The sequence below is a fragment of the Trachemys scripta genome, chromosome 8, assembly GCF_013100865.1.
Source record: "Trachemys scripta elegans isolate TJP31775 chromosome 8, CAS_Tse_1.0, whole genome shotgun sequence".
Taxonomy (NCBI): Eukaryota; Metazoa; Chordata; order Testudines; family Emydidae; genus Trachemys; species Trachemys scripta.
Genome location: NC_048305.1, coordinates 65,984,369 through 65,997,028, shown reverse-complemented (window position 1 = coordinate 65,997,028; position 12,660 = coordinate 65,984,369).

The following is a 12,660-nucleotide window of genomic DNA, read 5'->3' as shown; positions in this document are numbered from 1 at the left end:
ACACTGATAGAGAGATATGCACAGCTGTTTGCCCCCCCCACCAGGGGGGGCATACTCTGGGTTAAATAATAAGTAAAAAGTGATTTTATTAAATACAGAAAGTAGGATTTAAATGGTTCCAAGTGATAACAGACAGAACTAAGTGAATTATCAAGCAAAATAAAACAAAACATGCAAGTCTAAGCCTAGTACAGTAAGAAAACTGAATACCGATAAAACCTCACCCTCAGATGTTTCAATAAGCTTCTATCACAGACTGGATGCCTTCCTAGTCTGGGCATAATCCTTCCCCCTGGTACAGCCCTTGTTCCAGCTCAGGTGGTAGCTAGGGGATTTCTCATGACTGCAGCCCCCTTTGTTCTGTTCCACCCACTTATATATATTTTGCGTAAGGTGGGAATCCTTTGTACCTCTCTGGGTTCCCACCACTCCTTCTAAATGGAAAAGCACCAGTTTAAAGATGGATTCCAGTTCAGGTGCCATGATCACATGTCACTGTAAGACTTCATTACCCACTTATGTATACAGGAAGACTTACAAGTAAAACAGAGCCATCTACAGTCAATTGTCCTGGTTAATAGGAGTCATCAAGATTCTAACCCACCATTAGTGGCCCACACTTTGCATAATTACAATAGGCCCTCAGAGCTATATTTCATATTTCTAGTTTCAGATACAAGAATGATACATACATACAAATAGGATGACCACACTAAGTAGATTATATGCTTTGTAATGATACAAAGACACGAGACCTTTTGCATGAAGCATATTCCAGTTACATTATAGTCACATTCATTAGCATATTTTCATAAAATCATATAGAATGCAGTATCACACTGGTTGACAGGGGCTACATCCTTGGTCTTCCCAGAGATCCCCTTTGAGATGCTGGAGAGGCATAGGCACCCAAGAGAAGCAGCTGAGAATTCCCCATGCAACCATCTCTAGGGTGAAACATGGCAACTGCTTAACAGTGCATAGCTATGCTATACAGCAGCTTAGGACAGGAGATAAAGGAGCAGGACGTTGCCACTGAAACTACTGGGGAAGTTTAGGCTGGGCGAAAGTAACCAACCAAACTGGTGTTTGGCGAAGGTGAAAAAGTGAGATGGGATCTATAATGATCACAAAAGCTCAGGACATTGGTTTTATGTCTCAAAAGAACAGTGGCACATCTAGCAGTACAGAGCCCATAGGATTGTGCTGAGATCTTTCATCAGTATTAGAAGGAAGAATGCCACTGATCAAATCACTTCTTGAAATGCCCATGTTTTACTTGGAGATTTCCCATTATGTAACTTATGAGATACAATAGCACCAAAGAAGTATGATAGTATGAATGCCTTTACAAGGTAAAATACATTTCTTTAGAGTTTCTGAGTACATCATCTTGTGAATGGGAACATTTGAAAAACAAGGGCCAAGAAATCTTTCAGTCATCAGCCTTCTATCTGCCAATTAAAAATGTGAAGTCCCAATGGGTTTTTCTTCCTGTGAGTTTGCCCTTAATTCATCAGTCAGTGTTCTGTAGCTGAAAAATCTTGTTAGTTTTGTCTATCTTCATGAGCTATAGGTCTGAATTCTCCTCTGGTGTCCCCACAGAGAAACATAGCTTACAAACATTGCATTGATATTGATGGAATAACTGGTACTTAATAAGACTTTGATCTTTTTCAGCAACTCACATGTATTTAAATGCTATGTTAGGAGACTCTAGACATTTGTAAACAGAAAGCATTTTTCAGAAAAAGATTTCAATTTCTCTTCTTCTTGGGATGTACATAAAATGTTATCTCCTGTGCAGTATAGATCAAACATACTTTTATTATTGTGTGATAACAGCTAATAAAAACAAACAATAAGGATATTTTCATGATAAAAAATTCTAAAAAAATTAGACAAAAGTGGCCTGACATTTCCCACAAAGGGAACAGCACAGATGATTTCAAGCATTATTCTTATTTTATATTATACAATATTTCTTTTTAATGACGTGAAGGAAGAGGTGGGAGACTCTGAATTCTGAAATGGGATTTCTTTATCTTTTTCTTTCCTAACCATAGTTTATTTATAGACCTAAACTGACTTCAGTTATAGACAGGATTATACAGAGAGTTATCACATGGTAAAACTCCATTTGCTTTTTGTGCTTGAGGACAAGCAGACATTGCTTCATAGAAAAATACACTTTTAAACTGGCATAGTGTTCCATACAAATACTTTGAAAATAAGAAGTTAATAAAACACTATCAAACAATTTTTTAACATCAGCTTATTTACACAATCCAATCACTGTAAACCAATGCTGCTTTAAATGTGACTCTTTGGAGTACAATCAATGGTGGCAAACATTGATAGACAAGTTTCAGATCACTTCTGAATCACATCTAAAACTTCATGGTGGCCTCTTTGATGTGACCCCAAGAGGACTGACCACCTGTGTAGCTCTTACATGACCTAAGCAGTGATGATTTGTTAATCAGGAAAACAAGTAATACTATATGGCCTCAAGTAAACCTTTGAGTAATCTTAGATGTCACAGAGTTTTTTCTGATCTTCATATTATTGTCAACTTGATAAGGAAGTTATTTCATTAACATTATTAACTGCATGTCTTTATTTTTTACACCCACTGATCCATAAAGAACATGTGACTATATATATTTACTGCTGCGTAGAATGAACTGCTGTTGAGCCTGGCAATTTTTTTTAGAAGGGCCAGACAACTCCTGTTAGCCAATTCTTGCATACTAGTTTACAAATGTTGAGTTTACTGGAGTTTTCTTCACCTCACAGTTCATTATTTATTATTACACATATTGCTAAAGTGCCTATTATTATAGCATCTGGAGCACTGTTCATACTACAGCCAGCCTCTGTTCTGATTTTTTTTCTAGGATAAATGAATAGATCATTTGTGATGGAGAAAGTAAAGTCAGCTTTGTTTGCTAGGGATTACAAAAGAGTTGACCTTCAGGCTCTTTCTGAGCTCTGTCTCACCAAAGATTCACCGGCTATGTCTACACTGGAGACCTTACAGCAGCACGATTGTACTGATGCAGCTGCGCTGCTGTAAGATCTCTCGTGTAGCAGCTCTATGCTGATGGGTGAGAGCTCTCCCGTCGACATAATTCAACCACCTTCAATGAGTGGCGGTAGTTATTTTGGCCGGAGAAGCTCTCCTGCCAACATAGCGTAGTGTGTACTGCCACTTATGCTGGCAAAACTTATGTCATCCAGGAGTTTGTTTTTTTCATACCCTGGAGTGACATAAGCTTTGCTGACGTAAGTGGTAATGTAAACATGGCCACCTCCCTGAACCTGAATACTGATCAACAGCATAATGATAGATATTTCCCCCCTGTTATAAGGTCTATAAATCAAATGCTTTAACAGTAGCAAATAAAACTGTGTGGCAGCATCATCCTTTACAATTCCTCTAACATTAACAAGTAATAACCATATCCTTAACTAGGAAAACATATGAAGTTAGTGTCTTTAGAGACTGAATTTTAGTAATTTAAATATGCATTTTTAAGTATCAAATTGTTATATTAGATAATAAATTTGTCCACTTTTCTTTGTGACTGCAGAAGAAATAAAGAAAGAGCATTCAAGGTGAGCCTGCAAGACTATGCTAACAATAATATCTACTGGAGTTTGCCAAGGCCCTTCTAAATGGGAAGCTACAAACTTGTAATTAGCAGTAGCTATTTTCTACAATGAAATTCTAGCTAAATTCTTATGTTTTTTCTGAGCAAAAACTCTGAGGAAAAATATAAGAATTTAGATAAAATTTCACTGGAGAAAAATACTGTAATGGGAATCTTAGAACAATGGCATTTTTAGAGGGTGAGCTGAGATCATTGGGAGTTGGGGTAACGGTACACAGGGTTTTACACAGTTGGGCTTTTACATACTCATTCATTCACCCTCTGAAAACAAGGAACGCCCATTTAGAGCCCACCTGGGAAATGTCTGGTTTAAGACAGAGTCATATAGAAACCCTATGGTAGAGGTGAAGAAAGAATCCAATTCTCCAGGACACATTCAATTGTTACAAACATGAGACTAACTTTTCACTTCCTGCTGCTTCCTGCTGCATTCACACCTTCCAGCTTCTGCAACAAACAAAACAGGTATCTCCAGACAAAAGCCTCCTTTACCCAACCCCGATTCCTCCCCAGAGCAATGTCCATCCTGTGCACCAAATGAGGCTATGGGAAACTGAATATAATTAGAGACTGTGTCCCAATGCAGACAAACAAGGGAGCTGAATTATCATTGCGCTGGCAACCTTAATTCTGTTATTTCCTAACTTTCTGAGTGCTTGATTTTGAAACTTTTATGTTCTTTTAACATCTTTTTTGAGTGTGTAACTATATTAAAGGGCACCGTGACTGAGGGCTGCCTCCTACTCCTGGAGATACAGTTCAGCATTTAAGAATCTTCCTATTTCTTGCCAGATAAATGTGTTTGTACATAAATATTAGAGCAAACTCATTGAAGCCTGTGATCAGTTAGGTTAACATCTATTGAGCATTTCAGATGTCCTACTGCTTCCCAGTGAAATGTTGCCTTTCTGTCTTGCTTACTTTAAATCCACCACTGGGATTAATTTGGGTATTAAGTCTTAATGTAAATGTGTCAAAAGGGGAAATGTTTTTCACACTGAACTGGCACCATGTTCTTCTAGCGTGAACATTCTTTTCCTTTGTTAAAAAAAATCTTTTGATTTCTTATGCTTTCCTTTCATGTCTTTTAGGAGGAAAGGAAACTGTTGTTGAATAGTAAGATGCATGGAACCTCTGCTTTTCTTTATAGTCGTATATTTGCACTTTTCTCCAGGAAAGAAAAACAGCTTGTAACAGAGACTGCAAGGTAGATAAGTAGTTTCATGTTATTTAATTTTCAGAGGTCTATATACATTCCGCTCCATGTCACCTTAGGCTCCCTTTCCACACACTCGGAGCTCTCTGTTTATGTGCTCCTGCTACCTGATGGCTAATTTTACACGTAGCCTCTCCACTATTACCACTAACAAACATGCTGTTATTTTGGTAGCTTCTGAGGTGTGTTCACCTGTCCAATAGGAACTGGACTGCGAACATCAAATTCACTTCACAATAAATTTTATCCATCATGTCAGTTTGGAGCCATTGCATAAATTCAACAATTAAAAGATAACTAAACAACCCCCCTGAAGTTATCCCAATAAAATACAGAGCACCAAGCAACTGTCTGATGGCAGTGATTTTTATCACTACTTTTCTGAGCTACATTCAGACCAGTGACCAAGAGGTCAAAGACAGAGCCTATCACCCATCCTAGAAGCCATCCAATCTCCTACCCCACGTTTCTTATGTTGCTTTGAACAGTTGTCTGGCTGCCATGGGGAGCATGCCAAAGTCTTGCAGTGCTTACCGTGGTGGGCCAAGCAACTGTTCAAAGCTACTAAAATAGCGTTGAGAACCATGGAAAGAAGCTCTGACTCTTAAATTCCACATTAAAGTGGTAATGAACTGCACTTCTGTACATAGCTTTGAAAATCCCCACTGTGGAATCATGAAGTATCAAGGGTCATTTTAATAACATTGATTGTTTAAAGGCGCAGCTCCCGATGTAAAAACAGAACTCATTAGAATTCAAGATAAAGATAATTACAGATGAATGCATGAAACTGAATATTAAGAAGAACTGAATACCAGTGCTATATTCCAATGGGAAATCCCCAGTGTGTTCACTGCCCCAATCAGTAGTACCCAAAGGCAATCTGTACCTCTGTGTGCCTACCCTACTGGAGAGGGAACTCTGAGAGTTTGGCCAAGGGGGTAACAATAAATATTAAAACCTTTATTATCAATGTTTGATAGAAACATGAAACATTTATAGTTATGTACAAATTATTTTACAATGAAGACACATACGATTTTATGATGTTAATATTAAGTCACTTTAGGTTTTTTTTTCCATTTTCAGACAAAGATCTTATTATTTTCCCCCCAGATTTCTTCTGCTGTTGCTACCTATACTAAATAAAGAGTGAACCAGAATGGAATGAATAGTTGAAACCTAGCTTAAAGCTAAATAGTAGATTCTTTATCAAGGTCACTAGAACAGGCGGTTATGTTTTTTGTTTCATTTTTAATTTCCAGTCCCCCTAACCACTCTCCCTTCTTTTACTATTCAGCATGTGTATTTGTCACAGTCTCTCTCTTGTTTAGAAACAAATGTGTTCAGACATCTTTGACACTTATAAAAGCCTACTCTCAAATTACAGTGATCATTAACATAACAGTTATATATAAGAGTTACTCTAGCATGAATAAAAAATGCTGTGAAGCTTTCTAATTAGTATGTAATCTTTGACACAAAAATGTAAGGGGACCATCTATGTAAATGGGAATTTCCACCTTCCAAATAGAATTACTTTATACACTGTTAAGAGTCATTATATGTACATGGAAACATATTTATAAGATAGAAAACCTGCCCATTTTTGTGATATGTAGCTGTATGTGAAGTGGCATAGTTTCTAAATTTAAAATGTGGGTGTCATGACTGGATTGAAAAAAAAATACAATAAATAAAAGCATCATGTAAAATGTATTGTTTCAAAAGTCTAACACATATGTGATTACAGTAAATCAATATGAATTTCCTTTATTTGTACCTGTAGGATTAGGATTCATCCTGCAAATTTTGCATACTTTATTTTAAAGTATACATGAAATCAAATTGGAAATAGTAACAAGTGAAGTTATCTGACAGAGACCTCATCCCTTCAGCATCTGGCACGACAGGGCCCCAGGCTTGGTTGAAGTCTCGGTGATACCGTAATACAAATAATTAATAATAATCCCTTCTTTCTTTGTCCCTGTACAACTCTATTAACTTTATTATTACAGTAGTGCTTAAAGAACCTAACTGAGATTGGGGCTCCACTGTGCTACACATCATATGCACACATAGGTCCCAAGTGTCCCCCTCTGCCTTGAAGAGCTTATAGTCTAAGAAGTCAAGACAGATGGGAAACTGAGGTGCTGAGAATGTGTGTGAGTTGCCCAAGGCCACACAGCAAATCTTTGGCAGAGCCAAAAACAATTCCCAGATCTCTGGAGTCCCAGTCCAGAATTTTAACCACAAGACCATCCTTCCTTGAATCGTTCCCTTCTGTACCTCCTTCACACTAATTTCCTCAAGTCAGTTTCTTCCCATTCCTTAGTTTGTCAGACAGAAAGCACCTCTCATGGCTCCATGCTGAATTTGGGGCTACAATGCAAATTAGTTATGACTTCCCTAAACTGGCTCTGCCTTCTACTGATACATTAATAACAAGTAGGAAGCAATTTCCTTAGAACATACACAAAGATCAAGGCAGAAGATTCTTATGTGTTTATGGGGCTCTAGATGCTTGTATCTGGAGACATGCAGGACCTGATATAGGGGTACAGATTCCATTTGGCCAGTGGGTATGTATGTTATGCAGCATTGTTTCCATATACAGTGGTTACCACCAGAAATTCAACATTTGCTAACAAGTACCATTTGGTTACCACAGTGATTTCTTATTCTAAATACAGTGAAGCACTATAATTAAGGTGACATTATAATGCAAGGCTCCAACATGACCAGCAAGGAATTACCAGCAAGTTAGCCTTGGACATCTTCCTTTTCTGTATGTTTTATATTACAGTTGTCTCCCACCATCTCTGTCAGCCTGCTTGATGATTTAGTCCAGCTCTACTGAAACCAGGTCTAAATAAAACAGTGGTCAAAATTCTGATGATCACCGAGATCATGTTTGCAAGTGTATTCCCAGCTTTGGTACTGGTACCACTGGTGGAGGTATAGAGATGGTGGGGAATTTTGGAAAATAGGTCTTGTCTTTCTGGGTAGAGAGACAAGTCTTCAGATACCGATTAATCTTTCCCGTAGTTCTTTGGGTGGAACAAGCCTACTATCTTCCTGCTATGATCCCTTACTTCCTGTGCATCCAAACCTATGGAAGCCACAATGAGCTGGTGTCCCTGGACTCTTCCTATTTCCATATTTCAGCTGATAGTCCATGTGGGGAAAGTACCTAACACCTGTTATATTTTAAGGTAAACCTATGCTATTTGATACTTTGCAGAATGGTCTAAGCCATTTTAGTCAGAACTATTAAGATAAGATGCAAAGTATCATCTGTTTATAATAATTAATAATATGTAGAACTCTTCATTTACAGCCCTTAAAGCAATTTACAAACTTCAGAAATCATCATCTCCATTTTGCAGATGGGAGTAAAATGATGCACAGAGATTTAAGTGACTTAGCCAGCATAACACCGCAAGTCCACAGCACTCAGGGAAATCACTAGTGTGAATTTTTAAAATCACCCAAGTGACTTAGGGTCATTGACTTTCTCAAATCAGTAAGGTACTGTTGAAAATCACACCCTAGGTCTTTGACTCCTACTCCAATACCCACTACCATGCTACCTTCCTTGTAACCATTACAACCGTATGCAACGACTAGCGAGCGAGCGAGAGAGAGAGTTAGAGTTATCATTTGGCTATCAAAGTGCAACCAAAATGTACTGTACAGCTGCTATATTATGTAAAAACCTGTGGATTTATATATAATTTTGACCAAACTATACTTTGCTAAAACCACACTAGTCTTTCAATAGAGTAACACATAGCAATGCATTTATGATAACATTACTGCTGCTTTACTAAGACATTCAGTTACAGTGTTTCAGTTTTTCATTTAAAATAATAGATGCCATAAAGATATTAAAATAGGAACTATATTAATATCTGAAAAGCCATTTATATAAATCTCTCCTGTTTTGAATCCCATAAACAGTAGAATACATTATAGTGCAGCCTAGTACAAAGTACAATGTACTGTAAAGAGTTTCTGTAAATGTCCACAGTCCCTTTTAGCTATAAATGAATGATTTGAATAACAACAGTAATCTGATGGTAATTAAAGTAGTTTATGCAAGGTGCAATAAACAGCCATTGTTGTGTCTACAGAACATTTGTTTATGTGATTCGGCAAATGATGTCTTTTTAACCTCCTAGCTGTTTTGAAAAAAATTCAGAGGCTGCTAGTCTGAATGAAACAAGGACAAGATAAAAACTGGAGACACAATTAATCCCTGTGCTTCTGAATAGTACAAACTGTTATAACAATCACAGAAAAAGCTGCACAGAGGTTATAGAAAGATGTGTTCATGCATCATTTAAAAAAAAAAAAGAGACTTGAACCCGGAGTGTCAGATCGAAATTATAAAGGCAAAGAAATGAAAAATATGACTTAATAAGAAAAAATGCAGTACATTGTATACTAAATGTGGAGTGTTTGCACAAAATAGGAATTAAATCTCTGTTTTCTTGACTCTGACTCATGGATGAAGGTTTATATAAACTGTGCTTCTTTAATGATCATGAGCAAGTGAGGAGACCCATCAGGACTTGAAGTCAATGTGACTACGCGTGCTTAATGTCAGGCATATGCTTAAGTCAGGGGTAGGCAACCTATGGCACGCGTGCCAAAGGTGGCACGTGAGCTGATTTTCGGTGGCACTCACACTGCCCGGGTCCTGGCCACCAGTCCAGGGGGCTCTGCATTTTAATTTAATTTTAAAGGAAGCTTCTTAAACATTTTAAAAACCTTATTTACTTTACATACAACAATAGTTTAGTTATATATTAAAGACTTATAGAAAGAGACCTTGTAAAAATGTTAAAATGTATTACTGGCACGCAAAACCTGAAATTAAAGTGAATAAAAGAAGACTCAGCACACCACTTCTGAAAGGTTGCCGACCCCTGGCTTAAGTACTTCACTGAATTGGGGCCATAGACATGTGACTTGACTTCCCTGGGGCCAGGATTTCACCCACAGATCGAAGTGAAATATTTGAGGCTGCATTCTGTCCTCTCACAGGCACAAACTTCAGTGGGAATTACATAAGTGTATCTCAAGTCAGGATTGAATCTTTGGTGCTAGCTCCTGTCCTTGAATATGCAGGCACACATCATTATGTATCTTACAAAACCATCTTTTGTGCTTGTTTCCATTGACTGGTAGGACTGAGCTTTTGTTCTGTGTCTGAAAGAGGAAACTAATTAAAAATACAAATTCCTGTTTGTGAATGCACGGGGCCAGATCCTGCTTTCAGGTATGCTTTTTTCAACCCCACTAAAGTCAGTGCCATCTCTGCCAGAAGACTTACTCCACTGCCTGTCACTTCTAGAAATGTATGGCGTCCCTTCTGTGTAAAGTGTCCTGGGAAGAGTAATTGCATGTATGACCAAGTAGGAATCTGTGATCCTTTTATGAGTAATATGCATGGCAGTGACTTACTTGATGAGGGATTGCTAACAACTGGGTGCAAAAGGGTTAAAAAGTTGCTCTGGGGGCAGAGCAGGAGACATGACCTGGGGTGTGTGCATGTCACATAACTGTACTGCTAGGGTGCTTTGACTGGGTCACTAAAAGAATGGCTGAAACTGATCATGAATGAAGGATCTGGGAAGACAGTGGGAACCCCAGTGGTCTGGACATTCACACCCAGCAACCAGCAGCTAAGAGGAATAGTCTGTCCCCGCAATTCCGTATAGGGAAGCAGAGCAAAGGGCCTGAGTTGGAGAACAAAGGGAAAAGGCATCATGTGGTTGTGTTAAACACAGGGGGAGACACAACAGCTCTCACCTTGGACTGGCAGGCAAAGGTACACACAGAGAGAGAGAGAGAGAGAGAGAGAGAGAGGAAATGAAAATGGATTCTATAGCAGCTTGACTGGGTAGAGGCCTGATATTGGCTAGTCTGAACTCTACTGTAACCTTTGCTTCTCTGTGCTAACACAGAGAGAGAGAGAGGAAATGAAAATGGATTCTATAGCAGCTTGGCTGGGTAGAGGCCTGATATTGGCCAGTTGGAACTCTACTGTAACCTTTGCTTCTCTGCGCTAACCTAAGGACTTCCTGATGCTGAATTCCAGTTGACTAATAAACCCTACTCCATTTTGAAAAGGCTACTGGTGTCCCGGGAAATACTTGCTGAGGTGCATTGACCCCTGAGGAGTGCAAAATGTCTTTGAACAGGAGTCTATCTCCGTTGGCCTCTCTGGGCAGAGCTGATAGTGTGAAACAGGAATGCTGGAGCCCAGAGGTTCAGTCTCAGAGACATTATATCCTCGTGACCTACCATAAAGAAGAGTGGGACACTGTGGGGGTATGGCAGACTGAAGGGACTGTTTAAAAGCTGTGGTGTAGCACAGAGCCTGTGGATCCATGACAACATGGCAAGTGGGAAGTCTAAGTGTAGAGCCATCAGAATGGGAAAGGAAAGGTACCTGGGAAGGGCCACCTCCAGACTTCGATCTTCAGGAGATGATCCAAGCCCTAGCTGCAATGTCTCTGCTATCAGTAGGCTAAAAGGGATAATTAATGAGGGTAAATCAGAAACCTGGGCATAAATAAAAAAGTTCAGCCTCTGAATCAGAACCAGGTTGCAGCTGACCAGGTAAGCCGGGATCTGAACTGGAATTCGATTGTTGCTGACCCAGCCACTTTATAAAGTTAACCTGTGAGCAAAGGCAAGATTTATACGAGGGTTTTTTGTTTTTATTTTTTAATTGATTCTTAATCATTCCAAGAAATGTCTACTGATCATTGTGCATGGTAGGGGCTTGCTGGACTGGATACATGTCTCTCTTTATGTGCTGACATCCTGCTTACTACATATGGAGATTCTACAGATGTACAGAACTGCTGCACAGGATGGGCTGTTTCTTTATGGCATTTCCTTGTGCTTTAACTCTCAGACCAGTTTTCTGTGTGTGTTTTTATAGTGAGGCATTAAGTATAAAAACAAACTTATTCACTAACCAGCTTTGATCTAGCTTTCCTGTGATTTATCTTTGGCGTCTATAGCATGAACTGAATTCCTACCTGATTGTTATGAGCTCCCCAAATATTTATATCACTTCAGATAATCAATGCTTATCACAGTCAATACAGATGTTACTAGTTCCTCAAAGAAAGACACTGTCAGCATAATAACATTTTAATTATTGCAGCATGTGTTTTCGAATGGATCTTTTGTTTACAGTATCAATTAAACAGAACTGCTGTACATGTCTAATTAATAGACGGTGTTAAAAATATTGTACATGTAAATTATAGCTTTTCCCACCAAAGAGTTGAAGCAATAATGCAATGTCTTGGAGGTATTAATGTTCACTTAATTAATTTAAATCATGTTGCTAGTGCTGTGTTTTCTCTTTTCATTCCCTTGCGTTTGCACTCTCTGCAGGATGTTTTTCATTCAACTGCTATGTAAAACAAATTTGCTTGTGGGGGTTAGTGATATAAAATATCTGACTGGCACCAGTACATTAGTTATTCCACATGTAACCAGAAACATAAAAAGCATGTGTGGAAGAAGTAAAGATATCAGCCGCTACTGGTTCGTGAGCTTCAGAAGACACAGGCACTGTTCTCAAACATGCTGTTAACTCACTGTGTGACTTATCTCCTCTGTGCCTCAATTACCCAGCCACAAAGTGGGAATAATCCTACCTGCACCACTTTCCGATCCTTGGATGAGAAGAGCAAAGCACATGTTTAAAAAGAAATTTTAAAGTGAACTGCTGCC